General features: G+C 46.2%; 1 pseudogene; it reads left to right on the top strand.

The window, feature by feature from the left end:
- Positions 1-2446: 2446 nt before the first annotated feature.
- On the top strand, positions 2447-11408 carry LOC123051043 (disease resistance protein RGA5-like; annotated as a pseudogene).
- The last annotated feature ends 29 nt before the right edge of the window (positions 11409-11437 follow it).

Genomic DNA, 11437 nt, shown 5'->3' with positions numbered 1-11437 from the left:
GACGTCTTAAACTGGACTCAAACGTTTGGGCTATTCGCCACCCCTCGTATTCAGTTCAAATGTAGGGCGGATTTGAGCCGGGTGGGGCATGTTCGCCAAGTCTGTCCAGCCAGCGTTGGCCCACCACGACCCCACTCCGTCCCCATAAAACTCCCACCAAGAGCAAACCCTATCTCACTTCACTTCACTCCGATCTCCATCTCTTCTCCTTCCTTTCCCCGATCTGCCCCCTCCCGATCTCGGTCTACCATGTGCAGCACCGACAACCACTCTGACGGATCCGACGATGAGTGGGATGCCTTCCTCCGCGAGGAGGGTGGCGAGAAGGAGCTGGCCCTCTGCATTGCATTGAAGCGGTCGCGGGTACGGTGGACACGGATGCCTTGTATGATGCACGATTACAAGTATGAACTAGAGGGAGATGGATTATGGTGGTGATGGTGGCTATGGAGATGGAAATGGCAGCGGCTAGGGTTGATGAGAGGGGATGAAGTTGGTTTTGTTCTGTCTTCGCTCTACGTTGTTATGTTAACATTTTGGCGTGGTCCCCTTTATAAAAGTTGTTCGGGTGGATGAGTAGCCTCGGAGTCTATGCCATACGAGCGCGGCAGTCGTATGAAACGTCGTCTTTTGCACTGTCTTCACTGGTGCGCCTCTTGATGATTTCTTCTATCTCCTTTTCCACTACTTTTCATGTTCACACGTGATTTCTTCGCTTATTAGCCCATTTTTGGTGGAAACACATCAGAAAGAGGATTTGTGGAATCCTTTGCATTTATTAGTCATTTTTAGCAATATCGGAGCGAATATCTCGGTTTTAATGAAATGTCTCAGTTCAACAAAAGGGTGAATGAGTGTTAAAATATCACTTATTTAACTCCCCCCAGTTTAAACTTGATCGCCCTCGAGCAACATAGAGAGAAATCCGAATCATAAGGAACTCAGTTGTTTAAACCGAAATAACGAGAAGTTTTTGGTTCACTTACGATCGGTACACTTAGATAGCTCTCCGCTTCTTAACCTGAAAACATAGTATACCTGTAGTGGTGGCATGGTAATTGTGCAAGTGTTAGTGATGCAAAGATAAACAACACAAAGTTTTTGATCTTTAGATAAAACAACTTTGGAACACTCAATTCTATTTATTCTAGACAACACTTACTTGCCGGGAATGCACGAAAGAGTTCTTCTTTGGTGGAGCCATAAAAACATAAGTTAGGCAGTGAAAGACATGTAGAAAAACATGATGTTAAAGTGCTCATTAACACACCCACAATTATATCGTCCTCAAGGCTCTTAAACACTTCATTTCAATCATTATTTGCTGAAATTTTGGTTGTCAAGTGAAGGGATTATGCCAAATAAGTGAACATGCATATAGTTTCGTTATGGCTTAATATTTGGGAACTATGGACCTTTGATAGTTGTCTCTTTTGAGCTCTTTTGACCAATCCTCTTTATTTACCACATACACACCCATTCAAAGAGAAATCCACCCTCCGAATGGCGACAGGAAATTCAAGGAGCAATATGCTGCTTTCTGGAAGGATGGAGGGCCGCAAACCGTCAAGGAGCGTGATGAGGGAGAGAAGTCGCGGCCATGGGGAGAGACAAGCTCCAAGAAAGAGGACAAGCATGATGTGGTGTCGATTTCCCTTGCAAGAAACTTTGCAAGGCATGATGACCCAAAAGGATACAAGGGAGAAAAGTGTCGGCAAACAAAGAAGAGCAAATGAAGGCCTACATGGAAATACAAAGGAAGAAGCTCGAGATGAAGGCGAAGAAAGTCGAGATGGAGGCGGAGATTCAAGCAAAGATGCTCGACAAAGGAAGAAGCTCGAGATGAAGGCGGACATGCAAGCAAAGATGCTCGGGATGGAGCCGGAGATGCAAGCAAAGATGCTCGATAGCGAGGCTACCAAAGGCAAGACCGAAGCAAAAGAAGTGACGCTCGCTTGCATGTTGAAGGGGATCATGAAGGTGGACTTGAGCACGGTATCACTGAGGAAGAGGACATGGTTCGAGAACATGCATGCCGACAGGCTCAAGCTTGACGATTGATCTACGACGGAGAGCGCCATCTTTTTGTATGCCGGCATGACCACGGTCGAGATGAAGTGGTTGAACTCCCACAGCCTGTTGTGTGCTAGCATTTGTGTCGGGCGCTGGCAGGTGTGCCAGCCTGAACCGTGTGGTGATTTTTGAAGGCTCGCATGTATGTCGGCCGCCGGCATGAACTCTGGACGATGTCATCATCGTTGGCATAATCTTTGCTCGCGGGTCTTTTTTATGTTGAAATTATTTTTTGAGCGAACAAGAGTTGGGTCGGTCGGTTCGATGCACCGGTCCGACATCTGACCCAAACAAAAAAAAACAGGCAAAAATGCGCGTGGGCGCCTTGGGGTTGCTCCATCCGGCTGGCTACAGTGTGAGGCAATCAATCCATCTGACGAACGGCCCACGGACGAAGTCGAGGTGGGGGCGTGACGACCCCGCATCAGCTCCCTCTTCTCCCCATCCACTCCACCTAACACACAACATCCATCCCCCGCCCGGCCGCGCTCAATCCCCACCCCCACTGTTTCCAGGTCCGATTTTCTGCCCCGGATCCTTGCTCAGTTGCTCCGTCGATCACCATGGTAAGCATCAACTCTGATTCCGTCACATCAAAATCATCTTACTTGCTAACTGTGTAACTGATTTTACATTTCTTGGCCCGTTCTATGGATCTCATGCCTGTCAATCCATCCGGTTGCTTTTGCAGAAGATGCCAAGTTCATCGTGCTGAGAGCGGGACGCTGACAGGTGGTGGGCGTGGTGAGCGCGCTGCGGGAGGCCAAGTTCGTCCCGCAGATCGTCAGCGTCGGACCGGATCAGGCCGAGAAGAAACCTGACCGCATCGCCTCCGTCTGGCAGCCCGACGGGTGATTCCATTTCTAATTTATACTCCAGTAGCAACATCTATTCTGTTTTTGTGTTCATTTGTTGTCGATGCAGGAGGAGATTTTTCGGCTTCTGCATCGACATCAGACTAGTATACTTTGTCATGCATATAGATTAGTAGACAGATCCCCAATTTATTATCGATCTACTCCCTCCGTTCCTAAATATAAGTCTTTCTAGAGATTCCAATATAGACTATTACGGAGCAAAATGAATGAATCTACACTCTAAACCACGTCTATATATATCTGTATAGTCCGTAGTGAAATCTCTAGAAAGACTTATATTTTGGAACGGATGGAGTAATACATATTAGTACTCTTTTGTTCGGGTTGCAGGTCTACTCTATTGTTCTGGTTGCAGAGAGATCGACATGGATCTGCTGCTACCGCCGATCAGTGCTTCTCTTGGTGCCATGGGCTCCCTTGCACACAAGCTGGATGCGCTCCTCGATACAGAACACAAGGATGAGATGGGGAAACTCGGAACCCGGCTGCTGGAGCTCTCCAAGGCACGAGACCCTCCCGTTACAGCGAGGATCTGGATGAAGGATGTGCGTGAACTATCCTATGATATGGAGAACTTTGTCGACACTGAAGAAGATTGGATCCACAACATGTCACCATTCATGGGCCGTGTGAAGGAAGCAAATGCACGGTACGAGAGGTACAGGCTTGAGAGCATCCCCAGCCACACAGATGTCTTTCCAATCATCCACCACCGTGGCCGGGAGACAGGTCTAGTCGTCGGCCTTCATGACAAGGGTGGCCCGGTTGATAGGCTCTGCCAATTGCTGACCGATGGAGATGAGCAGCTCAAGGTGTTATCCATTGTCGGTGTTGGAGGGATCGGGAAGACCACGCTTGCCAAACAGCTATGGCGTGAGCACAAACTCAGGGACTACTTCCACTGCCGGGCTTTTGTCCGGACGGCCAAGAAACCAGACATGAGGAGGATCCTAAGGAGCATACTCGCACAAGTTCGTCCGCACCAACCACCTGATGCTAGCGAGGTGGACGACCTCATTCACGATCTCACCGAGCATCTACAGGATAAAAGGTATGGTTTTCTTGGCCATATGCACACTATATATTTCTATAACTCGCTTAATCTATTCATTGAAGTTTCATCATTCTGAGAAACATTACAAGTCAACCTTTTAGATCAAAAAAAAGTCTTATGCCATTGTGGTGCATTATCATAATTCCGTTTTCTCAGCCCCCCCCCCCCTTTTTTTTTGCCATTTTAGGGTTTGTTTTACCCTTTTTGGTTACTTCTATAGTTTTTTTGCAGCTGAATATAAGCTAAGCACAACACAACACAGTTCAACATCCTCAAACTAAGCTTAATCATTTACTATTGAAGTATTTTTGAATACACTTTTTTCATTAAAAGTAATGTTTACTGATTCTCATTGTCGAAGCTGATAAAACACCAAAAAATTCAACTCCCTGCCTATGATTACAATTTACGATGATGCACACAAGCAAAGCATTCAAAGTTTACTCTCAGAGATACCTATCAATATATAGGAAAATAGGACTAGTGGACGAGAGAGGATCCAACATCCACCCGCCAAATTGTGCACATGCATCTGCCATGAACAGTTGGTCCTTAGATCTTTCAAATAATGGAAATTGGAGTTGTTTGTTTTGTGGGTCTAGGAATGGGAGTTTTTCGTGATACGTTTGATTAGGTACCAAACTGAACCAGCGGTTGTGTGTAGGTCTGTAATGCCACACCGAACAAAGGAAACAATGTTTGGCAATAGAGAAAGCCAGAAGAGCTGGATACAAATGAAATTTCAGCAGCTCAAAATTAGCAAATGAAAGGAAAATTGAAAACCGCACAAGCTAACTAAGAAATACCGTGAATTAAACTTCAACGAGGATTATAAGTGTACGCCATCCCTACACTTGCTGCAGTTGTTATTGTTTTGGCCCTTAGGCAAGCTTCCTCCACCATTTTCAAGCCAACCTGAACCAGCCAACAGAACTCTCTTCAAAATTCTTGCAGCAAAGAACAAAGGCAGTAGGCCAGTAGCCTACACCAACTTGTTTGGGACTAAAGGCTTTGTTGTTGTTGTTGTAAAAAACAAAGGCAGTACAATGAATGCAAAAGGCAAAACAAGGTTAGGAAGCAAATACCAGATAATATACAAGTGCCATGCTCATTCGGTGCATTTACAGTGAATAGACGACAGAACCACTTAATAGGTGGAAGACAATATCTTGTTCCTAGTACTTAATCGGGAAACTCTTATGCAGCACTTATCCATTAATTTAGCTTTTTTCGCCTGAGAAGTTGAAGGGTATCATGAGGGTGGCACCCATATATGCAAGGATAGGTTCCCAAAAGTACGAGGGTAATACGCAAATGGTTGGTCTAAGTGTGCTTGGGGTATTTACGGTGTTCCACTTATTTTTAATCAAACTTTTTTATCAGGTATATTATTATAATTGATGACATATGGGCTACATCAGTATGGGATGTTGCTACATGTGCTTTCCCAGAGGGTAATCATGGAAGCAGGATAATAACAACAACAGAAATTGAGGATGTTGCCCTAGCATGCTGTAGTTACCAGTCCAAGTACATATTTAAGATGGAGCCTCTCAGTGTCAGTCAATCAAAAGAATTGTTCACCAATGCAGTGTTTGGCTCTGGAAAAGAGAAATCTCCCCAATTAGATGAAGTGTCAGATGAGATTATAAGAATATGTGATGGTTTACCACAGGCAATTATCAGCATATCCAGTGTTCTAGTAAGCCATAGGGAAGCAAATGCGGTAGAGAACTGGGAGCACGTACAGAACAATTTGCCAACAAGTACAACTTCCGACGAGATACTGAACTTTTGCTACAATAGTCTTCCCAGTTGTGTTCAGACATGTCTGTTGTATCTTGGCATATACCCGGAGAACTATATAATCTTGAAGGAGGATATAATGAAGCAATGGGTAGCTGAATGTTTTATCCGTGCACCAACAGAGAAAGAAAAAATGGAAGTGGCCGGGAGCTATTTTGATATGCTTGTAAATATGGGCATGATCCAACATATAGACGTAGACTATAGCAATACGGTATTGTACTATGCAGTGAATCACATGGTACATGATCTTATTACTTCTAAGTCCATAGAAGATAATTTTATCACTGTGATAGATTATTCTCAGAGGCAATTGCGGCTTTCTAACAAGGTTAGTCGTTTGTCCCTCCAGTTTGGCGGTGCATCATTTGCAACTACACCAGCAAGTACTGGACTATCACAAATTCGGTCGCTTACTTTTATTGGACTGATGAGCTGCTTTCCTTCAGTTGTGGAGTTTAAGCTTCTTCGATTTCTGAACCTTCATATTTGGAGTGATCAACCAAGCACATACTTCGACCTCAGGGTTATCTGTGAATTTGGTCTGTTGAGATATTTGCAGGTCACCTGCAGCGACACCGTATATCTTCCAGATCAGATGCAAGGTCTGAAACACTTGGAAACACTTGAAATAAATGCAAGAGTAATAGTTATTCCATCGGATGTTGTTCATCTTCAGAGCTTGTTGCATCTCCGTCTCGGAGGTGGGACAGAACTGCCTGATGTGACTGGTATACCCAGAAATGTCACTGTGCCTAGTGTTGCCAATTTATTGGATGAGTCAAGCAGTCCTCCAAAATCAGTGATGACAATCGAGTTGTTGCCACCCATTTGTAGAATCCCCGAGTGGATTGGACAGCTTAACAACCTCTGCATTCTGAAAGTTGTCGTCGGTGAACTGCTAAGGGATGATATCCATATCCTGGGAGGATTGCCAGCCCTGACTGTTCTCACATTGCATGTCCAGCGACGAACTACAGAACTAATTGGCTTCACACCTGGAGCATTTAATGCTCTAGAATATTTTGAGTTCAGGTGTGGCGTACTGCGCCTGATGTTTGAGGAAGGAGCAATGCCTAATCTTCAGAGGATTAAGCTAGGTTTCAATTCTCACAGAGGAGAACAGTACGGTCGTTTGCTTGTGGGCATTGAGCACCTGTCAAACGTCCAGGAGATTTCTGGAATAATTGGGTGAACCGTCGGTGCAGAGGAATATGACTTGCAAGCTGCAGAGTCTGCATTCAAGGATGCCACTGGCAAACATCATAGTAACGTCAGCATAAAAAGATCAGATATTGTTGTGGAAGAGTATGGTCCTCTAGAAAAACAGCATTTGGTCCGAGGGAAACACCCATCGACATCAAGTGAACATCCTGGAAGTCGAAAACAAGAGTCCCAGCAAGCTATAAAGCAAAACTCACATAACAATTCTCAGTTGATTAGCAGGTATGGTTTCTTATCCTGGTTCAACACTTTCTTTCTTGATTATGCAAAGAAGTGCATAACAGCCCGCAACATTGTTAGCACAATGGCAGACAAACTGAGGATTAATTAGCCATAAAAAATCTGCACTAACCCATTGCTTTCTTGAATCACATCTCTGCTGTATGGCATACTAATAACCAGAAAGGGCACAACTCAACTTCCACCTTTTATTGTTACTGTTTTTGTGTTTTCATACATGGATTTGACAGGTGCAATTAAAAATGTCAGGAATCTTTAGTGTTTATTCGAGCTATAAAAGTATAAAAATAAAATTTTCTCCTGCAAAAGTCTGACTTTTTTTTCTACCAGGAGAAGTGATGGCAAGAAACAAGCAAGTGTGGAGCTACCGAATGACCCGCGATCATCGGTGCAGGTGTGATCCCTAATGTCATAAGTTTAATTTCTTCCAAATAAATTCATGAAATTTTTATGTTCATTCATGTTATAATCTTTCCTTTTGTACCATCATAGAAGGTAAGTGCATGACTTACAAGTACAAATCTCCAAATTATGAGAAAGGACTCTGAGGAAATGAAAAGTACAAAGTGAATCTAAAAAAGACAAACAAAATCCACCTAACGAGAAGTACAACGATGCTATCTTCAATGCCACAAATTGTGATTCCTAAGCTGGAAAAAACAGAAACGGAAATCTAAGCTTGGAGATGATCTATTAGTAAGAAAGTTAAGCCATTTTTCTCCACTGTAAAAGAAGTTTTCTCTTAGTCATGTGTTTTTTGTTTTATTTTATTAACCTTGTAATTTTAGAAGTATACAAAGGTTTTTTCCAAAATGGGAAGCCCTTGTCCTATACATTGATTGATGCACACAGCTAACTTTATTACGGAGTTCTAATCCATCCGTAGAAATAAAGTAAATAACTTGCTGATGGGCTAGAACAACCACCAAAAAATTACATGTTGCACTTATGCATCATAAATCTTATTTCTAGACTCGTTGAAAAATAGTGTGCGCTACTATCTCCAAGTTTTTTCACTCAGAGGGCAGAGACTCCTGTGATTCCGCATGCTGCAATAAGCACCACATACCAGTGGGTAGGCTAAGTTACAAACTCTAATTTTGTTTAAAACATAATCACTGCACCAATTTCAAATAGTCCAACATAAAGCGTACCCCCCTCCCCCTCTGTGTTTGAGCATTAATTAAGTTGTGCGCTAACTCCTGCCAACCATTTTCCGAACATATCCGAGAAAAAGCCATGTGTCCGCCACAAAAGTTGAGAAAAGGGACATGGGAAAGAGAAATTGATATTGAATGGTTTCTTTCTCGTCACAAAACAGCACTTCTTACTCTCATTCCACTTGCTCCTTGGACTTTGCTCTTAGTTTCGGTTATACCAGCACCTATGAGGTACCAACGAAGTGTTTGATCTTCGGCAGTACTTTTAGTTCATAATAAACTTTTGGCAAAAGTGGCGAGTGTCGTTCACCGTCTCAGAATACATCGATTTGATCAAAGAAGACTTCATTGGACCAAATGTAGCAAGGCCATCCATTTATCACCTGTGATTACTAGAGATAACACTAAGAGATAATCCAGTATATCACATAAATTTTGTCTTCTTTAGCTGACATAGTGTATAAGAAAAGACTGAGCTATAAACCATGTACGCGCATGCAAACCCACGGTCATATCTAATGTACTCTGTCCATCTGGAAATGTATGGCGTTTTTGTTTTGTTTTGTTTAGAAAATTTTGATCAACATTAAAATGTTAAAGAGTTACTTCTCACACCTTAGAAAAGATTGTGATTCTTGGTGGACATTAATGGTTTCGGAAATGGAAGAACATTAGGACTCCTTAGTAAATTACCACTAACATCCTTACATCAACACCCAAAAATACAGACAAAAAGGCAACGGACTAGGTAGATCCAACATATATCTCCTAGCCTAGCCTCGTCAATAGCAAAACGCTTCATCACAACGGCTTCTAAGCGTTTGCTTCCTCTGTGATTAATTCAACATTGTTGGGTCATCCTATCGATCTCAATATCTCATCCCTACCCAATCCGTTTGGTTCCTTTCGCAGGTGATCGTAATCAAGATAGTGGACATTACAGACAAGCGGTGGAAGTCCAGTGCCTTCAAAGTCCTTTCGAAGCTCCATGGTAAGTTTGGAAAGATAATCATATCATATTTTTTCACTCGATCATTAACGGTAATGTTAAAAATATGATGTCAGATTTTTTACCATGGTAAATGCAAGGTTTTTCATGGCAATTATATTTATCGTGATGATGGCAGTTTCCTTTAGCAAGCATGGCAAATCCTTTCACGCCAACTATAATTGCCATGAAAAACGTTTGATTTGACTGTAACCCACTCCTCCTCCCCGAGAGGCGACTAGGGTTCCCCCGCCTCCCCTCCCGCCGCCGCCGGCCGCCGGCCTAGGCCCCTGCCACCGTTCCCTTCCCCTCCTCCTTCCCCCGTCCAGATCCACCTCACACCGCCTCCCCGGGAGGTGGCTGGGGTGGAGCCCGAGCTCCTCTCCCGTGGGCTCTCTCCTCCCTCGTCTCCCCCTGCCGCCGTCGGCGGACTCCCTCGGCGCTGGCCCGGGTGGTGCCGGCGGCGGCGGCCTTCTTGTCCCCGCGCGCGCGTGCTCCCTTCCCAGGGCAGGGAGGCGGCGGCGGTGCACCTCGGTTTGGCTTCGGTCCGGCGGCCCTGCGGCAGCGGTCGGCGGCAGGCGTGGTGTCGGAGCCGCTCCTTGGCGGCGGGGCGGCATGGTGGAGCTGGGTGGCCGGCGTCGCGCCCCCGGCCCAGATCTTGGTCCGGCGGGCCCCATCTGGGTCCTAGCGGGCCGGCCCCCAGCGTGGCCTCATTGTCTGCGGCGCAGTGAGGAGGAGGTGCGGCTCGGATGTGGGGCGGCGGCGCCACGGCGTGCCGGCAGCAGCACGAGGGCGGGAGCTTTACGGGCCTACGAGGGCTCGGCCGGGCCTGTGGGCCCACGGGCCGGGTGTGCTCCTGCTATTGCGTCTGGACGGCTACCATCGCTGATGGTGGAGGTGGAGCCCTCCCGCGTGCCGACGGTGCTGTTGCCCTAGTCTCGGCTCTGATTCCTTGCCGTGCTGTCCTCGCTTCGCGGTGCCATGGTGAGACGACGTGGGGGCCTCAAGACCGTGTTGGCGCAGGGTGGTGGTTGGTTTGGTGGCAGGCTCTGGAGCGCCCGGGGTGCGGGTTGGGATCAGGGGAAACCCCTGTCGGCATGGCCGACTCCGGCGCGGTGGCGCCTGTGGGTGCCACCTGACCTTCCGGGAGGGCGTCGGGGGCTACCCTTCCTCTCGCCTCGTCGTGTACCGGGGGAAACCCTTGGCAGCAGCGTCGTCATCGTCGCGATCCTTCTTGAAGGTGTTGATAGGTGCCGGCGCTTCGGAGCCTTGGAGCCTAGTGGAAGATCCCGGTGGGCGCAGCGATCGCGAGGCTTCTTCATTTTGTTGATCCGCCGTTGTCGGCATTTGTTTCTTTTGCTCTTTCTCTGTCGTTTCTTTTGAGCGTGTTTGTGCTGCTTCCGCCCCAGCACCTATCCCTATATGGTTCGGTTGATTGCTTTGTAATACAAAGCGGGGGAAACCCTTTTTTGGCAAAACGTTTGATTTACCATGGTATAAAAATCTGACGTTTGTTTTGTAGTAGGGAAGCCCATGATTAATTGCCATGTGAATTTTATAGCAAGCTTGATAGTTGATGCTTTGTTTGTTTTGTTTTTTTGCCAGGGACCAATTCGGTAGCGGCAAACGAGGAGGAGGGGACGCTAACTGTGGTGGGGGACCTGGACCCGGTGGTCGTAGTGCTGGCATTACAGAAGGCCAAACTCAATGTGCAGATCGTCAGAACGGGGTTGATGAACAAACCCGAGGGACGCAAAATGCCTGGACGTAACCCGCCCGAGGGACAACAGAAGCCTGAATCTAACCCACCCCAGCTGCCGCACAGTCTCATCACCCCGTACTCCCCTCCCTACCGGCCACCCCCCTACCGTCAACACCGCCACGAGGTCCACCAGTCCCGGGAGGACCCCAACTCATGTGTCATCCAGTGATTTTTTTGCAGGGGTATTGTGGATTGTATTCATCATAAATAATGTTAGAGCATCTACAGCCGGACCTCTCAAACCCGCCTCAT

The sequence above is a fragment of the Triticum aestivum genome, chromosome 2D (genome assembly GCF_018294505.1).
Source record: "Triticum aestivum cultivar Chinese Spring chromosome 2D, IWGSC CS RefSeq v2.1, whole genome shotgun sequence".
In the NCBI taxonomy this organism is placed as follows: Eukaryota; Viridiplantae; Streptophyta; class Magnoliopsida; order Poales; family Poaceae; genus Triticum; species Triticum aestivum.
The sequence above is the reverse complement of the archived record's forward strand: the minus strand, read 5'-3'. Positions and strand labels throughout refer to the sequence as shown.